This window comes from Lepus europaeus, chromosome 21, assembly GCF_033115175.1.
Source record: "Lepus europaeus isolate LE1 chromosome 21, mLepTim1.pri, whole genome shotgun sequence".
Taxonomy (NCBI): Eukaryota; Metazoa; Chordata; class Mammalia; order Lagomorpha; family Leporidae; genus Lepus; species Lepus europaeus.
The window spans coordinates 11519353-11534321 of NC_084847.1; the positions used below are offsets into that span (position 1 = coordinate 11519353).

The window sequence follows — 14969 nt, forward strand, 5'->3', positions numbered from 1 at the left end:
ACATAATGAGGTTGGATGGCACATGGCATTACACTTAGTGGTTACAAGGCTGGAATCTGGACTGCCTCCAGGCCCTTTGGCTCTGCCACTTACCAGATGTATAAGTCGATCAAGCACCAAAACCACTTAACACCCATCAAAGAGACAGTCAAGGGACGGGAAGGCCAAGCAATGTGTTTTCCAGAATGAAGTGTTTGGACCCAGGGAGGCTTACCTGAGTAGGATTGATATGGGGGTGAGGGGTAGCATTTGGGGCTGCTCCTGACACAGGGAAGACACATGCTGGTTTCCCATAAGCTGCTCCCTTCCTTCTTGCACCAGTATGAATGTTTGCACTGCAACATTGGAGTGGAGAAGGAATGGAGAAGTCAAGTGCGATTGGCTTAACCACATGTATTAGCTCAGGAAAGGGCACATCCAGGGCCTTGCAGATCTGGGTACAGTCAGTAGTTGGTAACATTATTAAGGCCCCAGAATGTTTTTATTTCTCTGCTCAGTTCCCTGCCTCACAGGCCCTATCTTAAGGCCAGTCCCCATCACAGTTGTGGGAAAAACCATTGGTGCAACTGAGGTTCTGTGTAAAGCAAAGAGAGTGTGCTGGCTTCCTATTAGCTTCCAGAGCAAACTTCCCTCTCACTTCCCTAGCAAGCCTCTCCCCAAGTCTTGAGGGCTCCACCTGGTTTTGACCTGTGAGGGGTCAGCGTTCTTGGGTAGAAATGCTAGCTGCTCTAAGCAGAAAGGGAAATGCGATAGAGGATGTTAGGTATCCCACAGACTCATAGGGAGGGCTGGAGGAGTAAAAAAATACTTGAGGCAAAGCTTCTAGGAAAAGTGCCCCAAACCACACTGCAGGCTTGGAGCAATGAACTAACCACCACCCCAGAGGCAGAGCGCCAGGAGTCTGCCCTCCCTGAGACCACTGCTGCCGTCAGTGCGGGTGCCACTTCCCCACCCGGAGCTCGACCCTGCAACTGCCGTCCCCAGAGCTGGCCCCCTTCTGCCACTGGTGACGGCAATAGAACTGAGGCTCCCATCTGGATTCAGGCCCCCGTGGTGCCTCTGCCTGTCAGAGACTACATCACAGCCCTGGTCCTTATTGCAAAGGAAGCAGGAGATGTGCCTCCTGATGTTGGCTCAGGGGTGCTGGGACTTAGAATGTGAGATTTCCTCAAACACATATAGGCTACAGATGGGTCAGCTGTCCACCACAACCTGCTGATCTTTGGCCAAGCACTGGTAGGTTGGATTCCATAATGAACCTGGATGGACCGACAGGGATGGGTGGATGTGTGGGGACCCACGGCAGTGTCCGTGACACGCTTCTGCTTAGGTGTGCTTTCTTCCTTTCCACTGTCTCCATGTGCCCTGGTCCCCTGGCCCTCTGCCATGCCAGCCACCAACACTTACTATTTATCACTGAGCCATGCTGTCCTTATTTCTAGAATATTCTCTCCTCTTCTCCTGGCCTGGTTGACTCAGGTGTAGCCTTCAGAACTCAGTTCAAGGAGTTCTTTCCTATCTTTGCATCCAGCCATTTTGGGTGGGTCACTCGCTCCTCTTTTTCATTCTCCCTCATTGGTTCAATATCCCTCTCTCCCTCTAGGCCATAAATGCAAGTGGCAGTGCAGATGGTGTCTTGCCCATAGCTACAAACACACTCGCTGGCACTTAAGTGTTTCCTGATTTTATTGAATGAATAAGCTTTAAACAAACTCCATTGCAGCATTTATAAAATCCTGCTTGGATAAAAGATATTCAATGATGCTTTTTGGAAACCATAATTAAACTCTTAGAGGTGTGCAGTTTAGAATAACTCCAGTGTTTTTGTTTGTTTGTTTGTTTTTGGTCAAAAAATGCCCCTTGGATCTTGCTATACCCATCTCTTCCTTGCAAGGATCATATCCCCAACAAGACGCTACCATTGATGGGGGCGTGTGGCATGCTGGGTATCGGGGTAGAAATCTGACCTGGAGGTACCAAGGCCTAAGGGTGGTGCCAGCCTCGGTTCCTGCAAGACCTCCCCCAACCCCGATCTTGATGGCACTGCCGTGTTAACTCCCAATCATGCCAGCATTCTCTTAAGAAGCTTCAGCTGGAGAATTTTTTCTTTGCTCCTGTTTTTGCACATGACTTGACTTTGAGAGTCAGATCTTCAAAAATATGTGGGTGGCTTTTCCTATATAAAGGGAGCCCTTTATAAAACAGGCTGCCAGTCTCCCAAGAAATTGGAAAAGGAGAGCTTTGGGACAGCTGGTCTCCTTCCATGTTTAGGCGGACGTGCTGTGGTAATTTTGTCCATTTTTAAAAGGCATTTATTGTTTTCAGTGTGCTAGAAACTAATTTTATTCTCATGTATGAGCATATCTTCCCAGTTGAGCTGGAATTTATATTGAGAGATGAGGAAAGAATAAAATATCACCAAGAAGTCACTCATGGTAATAATAGCTATAACCACCATGCGTGGTCTGTGCAAGGCACTTTTCTATGTGCCTCATATATATTAACTTGGTTAGTCCACTGAACAACCTATTTATATCCTTATTCCACCCAGAGGAGAATACACAGCATTGAAGGCTAGGGTCTTCAGCTTCAGGAAGTTTCAAATTTTTTTCCAATTCACCATGACACAGAGCAGAACCTTGCTAGTTTCCCAGGCCGGAGTTTGCAGATTTGGAGGGGGACTGACCTGGGGTGGAAGCCCGATGGTGTCATTCACCACGTGCCCTTGAGCAAGTCCTCTCACCTGTTAGCCCCTGGTTTCCTCGCCTGTAAAATGGGGCAACAATCACTTTCGTATTGAGTGTGCAATGCTTCATTTTTGGGGTCAGCTTGACCAGGCTAAGTGGTCAGCTGATCAAGCACTGTTTCTGGGTAGGAAGATGAGGGTGCAGACACTGGCACTCGACTCCGTGGACTGGGAAAGGCCTCAGCCCTGTCCCAAAGAGGCAGAAGTAAGGTGACTCCCCCTTTTCTGGAGCCAGAACTCCGATCTCCTGCCCCTTGACGTCAGAATTCTGGATTCTTCAGCCTTATAACTCTGGGATTTGCACCAGTGCCCTCCCCACCATGACCCCCAGCTACGCCCGTGGCTGCCCTGGTTCTTGGGCCTTTGGATGGAGCTGCGCCATCAGCTGCGCGGCTTATAGTGGGGCTTTTTGGCCTTCATAACAAATCCCCAGTCTGGATCCCTATCTATCCTATCAGTTCTGCTTCTCTGGAGAACTCTAATAAAGGGTTTGATGGGAGGAATAAGCTCACACATCGGGGCCCTTGGAGCAGCGCTCAGCACCGGGCAACTGCCCAACAGACGTGATTCCCCTTCCTCCTGCGGGCAGGTTGGGTGATGCTGGCACACACCGCCCGTATGCCAGGCCTATAAAGGAAATGGCTTCAGGGGAGAGTGGACAAGCGTGGAGGGTGGGTGGGCCAGTGTGTGAGCTGTGACAGTCGCACAGGCTAGGTCAGCCCATCCAGACCCCGATGCAGGTTGGGGAAGCAGCCCAGCACCTTCAAGGCTCTTGGATTTATGGCAGCTTGCTGGCCTGGATGCACCTGCTCCTGCTACCCATGTGCAGTGCTGGGCTCGACTAGGACCCAGGTTCAAAGCCTGCCTCTCCGTGGAGACGGAGGCAAGTTTCTTCATCTCCAGGACCTGAAGAAGACTGGCACTGACCTTGGTACGCCCTCTTTCAGGCTCTGCGGCCTGGGTGCCATTCCACTGCGCTCCCTGCCAGCAAATCGCCTCCAGCCTAAGAAAGCGAGAGTCACACGTTTCAGGGCTCTGCACTGGGGCCTTAGGAAGCTGAAGTGACCCGGTTGGAGCATTTTGCCGCCAGAGGCACTGCAGCCCACGGCCTCCCTGGGGCACCTCCTCTCACCTTGGTGAGTCTGGGGGCCAGGAGCCAAGGCCGGGGCTGAGCCGCAGCCCCGTCAGCGCAGCCCCCTTGGGGCCTGGGAGTTGGCACGGGGCTCAGACGATCCCGGATTCCAGCAGCAGCTCTGGCCATTCCCACTCGTGGGTCCTGGAGAGAATTGCTTAACCTCGCCACGCCTCCATCTGTTCCTCTCTGGATTGAGCAGGATGGGCGTACCTTCTCAGGACTGCGGTGAGGACCCGAGGGGAATCGTTAAAGGTGCCCCGCACGCAGCCCCGACTCAGACTGGCCGCTAGGACTCTGGCGGTCACTGTGGTCAAAGCCTGCACCCAGGCTCCCAGGTCCAGGGCCCTGGACGCGCGCATGCGCACTCGCCGGCCAGGTGAGAGGGAGGCGGTCCGCCTCGCACCTGGGTTTTAACCCTTCGCGGTCACGGGGGTGGAGACTGAGCGCCCGCAGGAGGAGGGCGGGCCGCGAGAACGGCCGGGCCTGACCCTGGGGCCAGGTGGGCGGTGTTTTAAGGACAGCGCCCAGCCGGTTCCAGGCCGGGGTCCGCGCGCGCCGCTCTGCGCCGCGGGGCGGGAGGGGGAGCCCAGAGGGGAGCGAAGTCTCGCGAGATCGCGCGGCGGCGGCGGTAGCGGCGGCGGCGGCGGCGGCCCGGGAGGTGAGCTGCGGGCGGCGGCGGCGGCCGTTGGGGGCTGAGGAGGGTGAGAGCGGCGGGGACGCGCGGCCCGGCGGGGAAGCGGCCAGGGCGGCCGTCCGGCGTCCTGGGCGTCTGCCCCGAGCCCGCCCCGCGGCGGCAGCAGCGGCGCCGCCGGGTCCGCGCCGTCCCGGGAGCCGCGCGGGGCGGGGCGGCCGGGGCCGCGGGCCGCCCGGGCCAGTCCCACTCGCGTCCAGTCCCCGCGCCCCGGCGCGACCCCGGGGCCCGCCTCAGCGCCTCCCGGCGGCGGCCGCGGCCCCGCGGGCCGGGACAGCGCCGCTGCCTGCGCCTGCCTCCGGGGCCGGGCGCTCCTCAGGCGCGTTTGCAGCGGGGGCTGCACAGAGAGGTGGAGCGCTCCGCCCGGAGCCACACCGCGGGCCCGCGGCGGCCGGCTGGGGCCTCCCTCGGGGCGCCCACGCCCCCGCCGGGCCTCCAGTCCTCGCCCCCCGCCCTGGCCCGCGCCTCCCTGCCTGGGGTCCCGCCGGGGCCGCGGGGCTTGTGTCTGGGAGGCCCCCTCCCCCGCCCCGCCCCGGAGGTTGGAAGTCGCCCTTAGCGCGGTGGGTTTCCTGGGACGAGGGTCCCAGAAAGGGCCCCCGACCCCTGCTGTGCCCGGAGAGGGAGCAGCGGGTGGGTGCCGAGGGCGGGGGTGTCGGGCCGAGCTGGGCGGGGGAGGTGGGAGCCGCGGGCTTAAACTTGGGAGAAGTTTGATTTTTGTTTCCGCTCGCGATGCGGCTCCTGGGAGCCCGTGGCTCTCCAGGCCCCTCCCCTCCGCGGCTGCCACTCGCAAACCCACCTGGCTGCCCTCGCGTGGAGTTGGAAAGGATGCAAACCATACGTGTGCACCTACGTGAGCGTCCGGCGTGGTTGACAGGGACGGAGAAGGCTGTGTGACACGCGTGGCCGTGTCGTCTACATGTAGCACCTACTCCAGTGCCAGGAGGCGGCACCGACTGGGGGCGGGGGGGGGGGGGTGTCTGTCCGTGCTGCTAGTGCATGCGTTTGGATTGATTTAAAAAAAAAAAAAAAAAAAACTTTTTCAAACAATACCCAAAGAGTGGAGATAGAGAGAGATGGGGGGCTATCTTAGTGTTGGAATAGAAACAGCCTGGGCTGGTGGGGTACCTAAGGCCGCTCGAGTAGTCTGACCCCTTCGGGGCCACCGTGTTTTCAGGCCACACCGTAGGGTGTCACAGACTTGGGAGGCAACGCTGATTCCTGCCACTTTCCACGGGTAGTAATAAAGTCAACAGAATTGGGGGACTCGGTAGGAGTGTCTCACTAGCGTGTGTACGCTCAGCGCTATGGTACTGCAGTTGGGTGTTCATGCGTGGTGTGGGGAAGTGGTGACTGACTTTGAGACAGTTTCCTGATTCTGTTGGAGCTCCTCTTACGACTTTCTCCTGTGTTTTTCTTGGCGACTTGTTTGCCTGTATGTTCTATAAACTCTTTTTTTTTTCTTCTTTAAGGGTTTAGTTATAAAGTAATGCTGATTTTGAGTAGGCTTCATCAGGACACTGGGAAGACTCTTAGGCCTGGGTGAGCCTTGATTGCAGGGATCAGCCCGCCCACACATGGTGTGAAGTCTGGATCATGGTCGTGTCCGTCCCCGTCCCCCCCCCCCCCCCCCCCCCCGATAACTACAAATGTGTCTTTGGGACAATTGCAGTCCTCTTGGAGAACCACTCTGCAGAACCATCTCCATTATTTATTCAGTTACAGCAGCAAAGGGGGCAGAATTTAACCTATAATTTTTGTTGGGAAAATGGTTTTCAATTGTCTGACACGCAAAAGGGTTAGTGACACTTTCACTGATTACTCTATAGACTGTGAGGTGGAAGGCAAATGTAGCACCTGTTTGTCCGACAGATGTGCTGTGTTTAATAGAAATTGTTAGGCATGTTGACAACACCTGAATCAACTAACAGTTTAAAGTTAGATGGAGTGGGCAGTGACAGCAGTAATTTATGGAATAATGAAAAAGATCGGGGTTAAATAGAGCAGGAATTAGTGTACTCACTTTTCCAGTAAACTTTTCTACCTCCTAGTGTCCATATTCGAGGATTTGGGAAATGCAGCCGTGTTCAAGGTGACAAGCTTGCCGTCACGTGTCCTTATGGTGTGGTTCATTAGAAACTGTTTCTGTTTCAAACTTTGCTGGTCTTGCTGCTTAGTTTTGGAAAAATTAAAATGGAGTTAAAAAAGTTTAATTCAGAGGATTTTAGAGTTACACTGTAACTTTTTTTCCACTCCTGTTAATAAAAAAAAGTAAAATTTCTTTTTTAAATAGAAAAGTTGCTTCTTGCTATAAAATGCTTATTGTTCATTGCTTGTTACTTTTGAAAGGTGCTATGGAAACAAAAACTGTTGCCATAATAGAGGAATGCACTTTAAATTGCCTCGAAGCATATATTGAATACTTCTGAGTTGGAAAATTACCCAGATTGACAGTAATTAATTTTTATTGCTTTGAACAAGCAGTGTCATGTTACAGGGTAAAAGAGGTCACTACTGTTTTTTAAAATAACTTTTTAGGCAGTATTTGTCTTTACATAAATTAACCAAATAAATATGAATTGCTGAGATACTGAAAATGTTTCACTGTCATAGACATGAGATAAATTGTTGAGTGGACAAAAGAGAAATCCAGGCCTTCATAAAGTTTACATTTTAGAGATGTTAACTAGAGTGAAAGTGAATCATTTACTATGCACATAGTAATTTACACTTAAGGTCTTTCATTGATTGGTTTTTCATGCACATCTGAGATGGAAGACATTTTAAAATTGGTATGTGTGGTTTAATTGGCAATTTTATTTTATCTTATTGGTACATAAAATAAGTGTGTCTTAGCATTAAGGGTATCTTAAATTCAGTAAAACAGAACTACATAAAAATGTAAGCACATTGATTAATGTTTAACACGCAAAACTTCATCCAAAGGGAAACTTGCAAAATAAAGATACACTTTTCTAGATCCTTCCAGCTAAACCAGCAATCTTTGATCAGGAGATTCCTGTGGGGGTGGGCATTTGGTTACCAGGGGTTAAGACACAGCTTGGGATGGCACATCCCCTGATTCCCTGAATCCAGCTTCCTGCTTGTGTGTATCCTGGGAGCCAGCAGGTGGTGGCTCAAGAACTTGGGTCCCTGCCACGCACCTGGGAGACCAGGGTTGAATTCCTGGCTCCTGGCTCTGTCCTGGCCCAACCCCAGCTTTAAAGGGCATTTAGGGAATGAACCCAAGCATGACAGATATCTCTCCCCTCTCTCCTCTCCTCTCCTTTTCCCTTCCCCCTCCCCCTTGTCTCTTTGCTTTTAAAAAAAGAGATTCCCATGGAGATTCCCTCTGAACCCTACCCTCGCTGCCCCATAAAAGAAATGAATAATCAGTGCTTGTAAATACAAGAATGATTTTTTTTGGAAAATGTTTAGAAGGAAACAAATTGGCGAATTCCATGCAGTAAAGGTGGTGTGGTTAATGTATTTGAGGGAAAGTTAACCAGTCAGCCATATGAATGGCTTTGGGGGGCTTTTTTGGTCTGTTTTCCATTCTGAGTGACTTATAAATTTATTTATAATGGGAAGTTCTTCCCAATGGGATGTTCTTATATTTTATCTCAATAATTAATATTTGATATTTGAAAGCATACTTACTCTGTATACTACACAGTTTATGTGGGAAGCTAGCCCCATGATAACTTTTAGCCCAGAAGCCCAAGTAAGGACTCTTCCCATCTAATTTTGAGGGCAGGTTTTTTTTTAAATTAATTTATTTATTTGAAAGTCAGAGTTATACAGAGAAAGAAGGAGAGGCAGAGAGAGAGAGAGAGAGGTCTTCCATCTGATGGTTCACTCCCGAATTGTATGCAAATGCCAGAGCTGTGCCAATCCGAAGCCAGGAGGCAGGAACTTCTTCCAGGTCCCCCATGCAGGTGCAGGGGCCCAAAGACTTGGGCCATCTTCTGCTGCTTTCCAAGGCCATAGCAGAAAACTGGATAGGAAGTGGAGCATCTGGGACTTGAACTGGCACCCATAATGGGAGCTTTACCCGCTTTGCCACAGCACAGACCCTAGAGGGCAGGTTTTGTAGTAAACCTAACGACTGAAGATTCTGCTTGACTTCCTCTCCAGGTGGGTTTCTGCTTTGCGGTCCCCAAAGTAACAACACATGAAAAGCACCCTGGCACTTGTTTGGAATGCGCTCTGTGGCCCAGCCCAGAGCGGTGAACTATAATCTACATTTTAGCCAGATCTCCCTCTGGTTGATGTGTGTGAATCTGGGATAAGTATTAGACCAGAGCAGTGGTCTCAGACTTGAGTGTGTGTTATAGGCATTGCTGTCCTATTACTGTAGTTTCTGATTCAGTGTTTCTGGACTGTAGCCAGAGAATTTGCATTTTAATAGTCATCTGCTGCTGCTGCTGGTCCAGGGATCATTAGACTAGAGCATCGTTGCATCTTTCTGGTCTCAATTCCTCACACCTCGGAATAACTTCTAAAATATAGATTATTAAATTTTAATTAATCTATTTTTGACAGGCAGAGTGGACAGTGAGAGAGAGAGAAAGGTCTTCCTTTTGCCGTTGGTTCACCCTCCAATGGCCGCCGCGGTAGGCGTGCTGCGGCCGGCGCACCGTGCTGATCCGATGGCAGGAGCCAGGTGCTTCTCCTGGTCTCCCATGGGGTGCAGGGCCCAAGCACTTGGGCCATCCTCCACTGCACTCCCTGGCCACAGCAGAGAGCTGGCCTGGAAGAGGGGCAACCGGGACTAGAACCCGGTGTGCAAGACGGAGGATTAGCCTAGTGAGCCGTGGCGCCGGCCTAAAATATAGATTATTAAGATCCGTGCTTTAGGGGGCCAGCACTGTGCTGCAGCAGGTTAAGCCGTTGCCTGCAGCACCGATATCCCATATAGGTGCTGATTTATGTCCCGGCTGCTCCACTTCCTGTCCAGCCCCCTACTAATGTGCCTGGGAAAATATTGGAAGATGGCCCAAGATCTTAGGCCCCTGTACCCACATGGGAGAGCCAAATGAAGCTCCTGGCTTTGACCTAACCTAGTCCTGGCCGTTGCAGCCACTTAGGGGAGTGAACCAGCACGTGGAAGATCTCCCCACCCCCTTCAAATAAATAAATCAGTAAATTTTAAGTAAATAAAATCATGTGTTTTAGGTTGACTTAAGAAGGAACAGTATGTTACTTTATAATTCTTATTGATGACAACATTAAAATTTCTTATCAGGGGCCAGCAATGTGGCACAGCAAGTTAGACTGTATTCTGGGACATGAAGTTCAAGTCCCAGCTGCTCTGCTTGTGATCCAGCTTCCTGCAAATGTACCTGGGAAACAGCAGAGGATGGTCTAGCTACCTGGACCCTTGCCATCCACATGGGAGACCCTGATGGAGTTCTGGGATCCTGGCTTTGGCTTGGGTCAGCCTTGGCTGTGTGGCCATTTGGGAAGTGAACCAGCAAAGAGAAGATTGATCAACCAGTCTGTCCCCACCCCACCCCTCCAAATCAATCAATCTTTCACTTTTAAAGATTGCTAGTCAATATCTAACTTCAGGAAAATTCATGATTTTGCTTCTGGTTTATAGGTAATTCTCTTCTTCTGTGAAATACTCTTAACATTAAAATTATGGAGCCAGCGCTGTGGTGTAGTGGGCGAAGCTGCTGCCTGCAGCATCAGCATCCCATACGGCGCCGGTTCTAGTCCTGGCCACTCCACTTCTGATCCAGCTCTCTGCTTGTTGCCTGGGAAAGCAGTGGAAGATGGCCCAACTGTTTGGGCCCCTGCACCAACCTGGGAGACCTGGAAGAAGCTCCTGGCTCCTAGCTTTGGATTGGCCCAGGTCCAGCTGTTGCAGCCATTTGGGGAGTGAACCAGCGGGTGGGAGATTCTTTCTTTCTCTCTCTCTCTCTCTTTCTTTCTGTGTCTTTGCCTTTCAGATAATAAATAAATAAATCTTTAAAAAAAAAAAAAACTTAAAAATTGTTTGTTAGGTGTTTAGCCTGTTAAGACCTGGCATGTCAGAACACTTGGGTTCTATACTCAGCTCAGGTTCCTGACTTGAGTTTCCTGTTAGTGCAGACCCTGGGAGACAGTGGTGATGGCTCGTGTAATTGAATTTCTGCCACCTATGTGGGAGATCTGAGTTGAGTACCCAGCTCTCCATTTTGGTCCGTTCCCAGCCATTGTAGGCATTTGGAGAGTGAAGCAGTGATGGGAGTGCTGTTATTCTCTGCAACTCAAACATTTTAAAAAATTAGTTTTATGTAGTTAAAATATTCATATGATTGAAACACTACAGTGATACAAGGCACATTTTGAGCAATTGAATTTCCAACTCTATCTTGATCTGCCCCCCTTCGATAACTTGCCTTATTTATTACCTTTAAAGGTCTAGTTCTTCTTTGTGTTGATAAAAGCAAATACTATTATACTGTTTATGTAAAATGTAGCATGCTAGGTAAATAATTCTCCTTTTTTTAGTTGGTATACTCTTAAGATCTTTCTGTGTATACAAAGTATATAGTATTAATACATAGAAAGCTTTTTTTTTTTTTTTTTTTTTTTTTTTACAGGCAGAGTTAGAGACAGAGAGAAAGGTCTTCCTTTTTTCTGTTGATTCACCCCCCAAGTGGCCGCAACGGTCAGTGCGTTGCGGCCGGTGTGCTGCGCTGATCCGAACCCAGGAGCCAGGCGCTTCCTCCTAGTCTCCCATGCGGGTGCAGGGCCCAAGGACTTGAGCCATCCTCCACTGCCTTCCCAGGCCACAGCAGAGAGCTGGACTGGAAGAGGAGCAACTGGGACAGAATCTGGCTCCCCTACTGGGACTAGAACCTGGGGTGCTGGCGCTGCAGGTGGAGGATTAGCCTAGTGAGCTGCGGCGCCGGCCAGAAAGCATTTTTTTAACTGATGTGGAATACTACACCATGTCAAAGTTTAACTAGCTCTTACTTATGACTGTTTGCATTTTCTCCAGTCTTAGAATCACAGCAGTGTGGTAAATAAGCTAGTGTGCATATCGTTTTACGTACGTGCAGACAGAACTGCAGGATACATTTTCCACAAGTAGGATTGTTGAGTCACTGGGCAGTGTGTTTATAATGCTGGTAAATGTTCCCCTTCTTCAGTCTGGTGCCATTTTGAACTCTCCCTACAGTTATTTAAAGATTTATTTTTATTTATTTGAAAGAGTTAGAGAGAGGTTGTCCATCCATTGTTTCACTCCCCAAGTGGTTGCAATGGCCAGAGCTTGAGCTGATCCGAAGCCAGGAGCAAGGAGCTTCTTCAGAGTCTCCCGCGTAGGTGCAGGGGCCCAAGGCCTTGGGTCATTTTCTGCTGCTTTCCCAGGCACATTAGCAGGGAATTGGATTGGAAGTAGAGCAGTCGGCACTCAAACTGGAGCCCATATGGGATGCTGGCACCATAGGCTGGGGCTTTAACCCACGGTGCCACAGCACCGGCTCCCATGTAAATAGTTTTTAAATGTACTATTTCGGAATATTGACAAGAAAGAGTCTGTATGTGTTCAGTGCACACACATTGTTTCCTCTGCTGTTTTTGACCCACAGTTCGTTGAATTCTTGGCCACAGTTCTGTTGGGGATGGAGAGCCTGCTGGAGTGTAGGAGAGTACCTGTGTCTCCGTAACCTCTCTGGGGAAGCGTGGTTACCAGTCTGTGGATTTGTGTATCAGTGTGGTAGCTGAGAAGTGCTACCACAGTGTGGTTTTGATGTGCATTGGTTTCGTTATGAATGAGGCTGAGCGTCTTGTCATGTGCTTAAAGGCTAGCTGTGTTTCTTTTTCTGTGAACTGTCTGTTCATGCCCTTTACACATTTTTCTCTTTGGTTGCTTTCTTACTGGTTCCTCAGATTTTACAAATTAGTCTATGATATGAGTTTCAGTGAACCTTGCTTTATCACTTTTTAAGTTTACTGTAATATATTTTGATAAAACAGAAGGCTTACATTTTTTTCTTTAAGTTTTACATAGTTAACCTTTTATGTGTCTGGATTTTGAGTCGCTTAAAGACCCGCAAGAGTTTTTGAATTTCACTCGTGTTTTCTTTCATTGTCTTTGATGGTTTCAATTTTACACCTCAGTTTCTGATCAGAGTTGAATGTTTAGAATCAACTTTATTTTTTTTTATATGTGTACTAGTTATCTCTTTTTTTTTCTTAAGATTTTATTTATTTGTTTGAGAGGTAGAGTCCCAGACAGAAAGAGGGAGAGACAGAGAAAGGTCTTCCATCTGATAGTTTACTCCCAAAGTGGCTGCAAAAGCCGGAGCTGGGCGGATCCAAAGGCAGGAGCCAGGAGCTTCTTCCAGGTCTCCCACTTGGGTACAGGGGCTCAAGCACTTGGACCATCTTCTACTGCTTTCCCAGGCCATTAGCAGATAGCTGGACTCAAAGAGGAGTAGCTGGGACAGGAACTGGCACCCATATGGGATGCCAGTGCCTCAGGCAGAGGCTTAGCCTGATACCACAGCACCAGCCCTGGTTACTAGTTATCTTTGCACATTTGTTTCAGGCCTCATCTTTGCATACATGGTTACTGTATTGTGAGCGTCTGGGTGTGTTGACCTTGGATTCTGTTCCATCAGTCTGTCTACCCGTCTGCCAGTGCCACATTATTGGTTTCATAAAATGTTTTAATATCTTTTAAAATTAGTTTTCCCTTGTTGCACCTTATTTTCTTGCTTATTTTTGCTTATTTGTTTTTCCATATGAACTTTAGAATTATTTTGTCTAGTTCCAGAAAAAAATTATTTTATTAGATTAAGATCATGGTAAATTTATAAACTTGAAATCTATTTGACTTCTCCAAGCCTCAGTTTCCTAATATGTAAAAGGAACAATACTGTCTTTTTTAAATAAGAATGTTGGGAAGATTAAAAGAGAAAGCCTGTGACACTCATGACTTATTCCTGTTCCACCACTGCCACCAACAAATGTTAAGGTTGCTCTTACTGCTTTTCTACTCTTAGCCCTGCCATGTTTAAATGAGAAAGAAGAGAACCATGGGGGAAAAAAAAAACAAGAAAGAGATATTCAAACTGAAGTTAAAACTCAACTCTTACTCAATTTGAGCAGGATAATCAATGCATTTGAGAACAGAGGACAAACTCAGTCTGGCATTCAAGGCCTTTTCGCATTGTGTAGCTTTGCTGCTTGTTGCTCTCCTGGATCCTCACATCCCAGCAATGATGCTGCTTAGCATTCCCAGAGGCCTCTTTTCCTGTCACACCATCCCTCCCACTGAGAATGTTCTGCTATCTAATTCTGCCAGTTCAGTTGAGTACTGCCCCCACTACAGTAAAACACGGTATCTGTTTCCTCAGATAGCTTCTCTGTAGCTTGGGCTTTAATAGACTGGAAGTTCTCTGAGGAGACAGCCTGTCCATCTTGTGCAATAAAGAATGTCTAGTACTCATCAAAACACCAAACAAACAGTACGCATTCAGGTCGTTGTTGAGGAAGTGAATGAATAGTTGACTTTGGCCTTGGTTTTGTATTCTGCAAGGGTACTTCAAAATGTTCATGGAAAATGGAATTAAAAGATAAGCTTATTGGCTGGCGCCCTGGTGCAGGAGTTTAATCCTCCACCTGCGGTACCGGCATCCCGTATGGGCACCAGTTCTAGTCCTGGCTGCTCCTCTTCCAATCCAGCTCTCTGCTGTGGCCTAGGAGAGCAGTAGAAGATGGCCTAAGTCCTTGGACCCCTGCACCCATATGGGAGACCAGGAAGAAGCTCCTGGCTCCTGGCTTCGGATCGGTGCAGCTCTGGCTGTTGTGGCCATTTGGGGAGTGAACCAACAGATAGAAGGCCTTTCTGTCTCTCCCTCTCACTGTCTGTAACTCTACCTCTCAAATAAATAAAATCTTTTATTATTATTATTTTGACAGGCAGAGTTAGACAGTGAGAGAGAGAGAGAGTCAGAGTGAAAGGTCTTCCTTCCATTGGTTCACCCCCCAAATGGCTGCTAGGGCTGGTGCGTTGCACCAATCCGAAGCCAGGAGCCAGGTGCTTCTCCTGGTCTCCCATGGGGTACAGGGCCCAAGGACTTGGGCCATCCTCCACTGCATTCCCGGGCCACAGCAGAGAGCTGGACTGGAAGAGGAGCAACTGGGACAGAATCCGGCGCCCCAACTCTGACTAGAACCCGGGGTGCTGGCGCTGCAGGCAGAGGATTATCCTAGTGAGCCGCGGTGCTGGCCAATAAAATCTTAAATAAGGCTATTTCGGTGCAAAAGTTTCTGAAATTCATATGTAGTTTTTTGTAATAGGCATTTTCCTGAATTTTCGATGACCTGTTATATACATGGACTTAAATTTTTTCTCCCAAATAAACTTAAATTTTAATTCAAGTTTACGTGAACTT

At 49.1% G+C, this 14969-nt stretch overlaps 1 protein-coding gene across 5 annotated transcripts in view; it reads left to right on the forward strand.

Moving 5' to 3' along the window:
• Window positions 1-4497: 4497 nt before the first annotated feature.
• Window positions 4498-14969, forward strand: part of MRTFB (myocardin related transcription factor B) — a 198998-nt gene continuing 188526 nt past the window's right edge. For all 5 annotated transcript variants that reach the window (XM_062180752.1, XM_062180751.1, XM_062180754.1 and 2 more), the window contains exon 1: window positions 4498-4539. The gene's annotated coding sequence lies outside the window, so the exon portion shown is untranslated. The remainder of the gene's footprint in view (window positions 4540-14969) is intronic.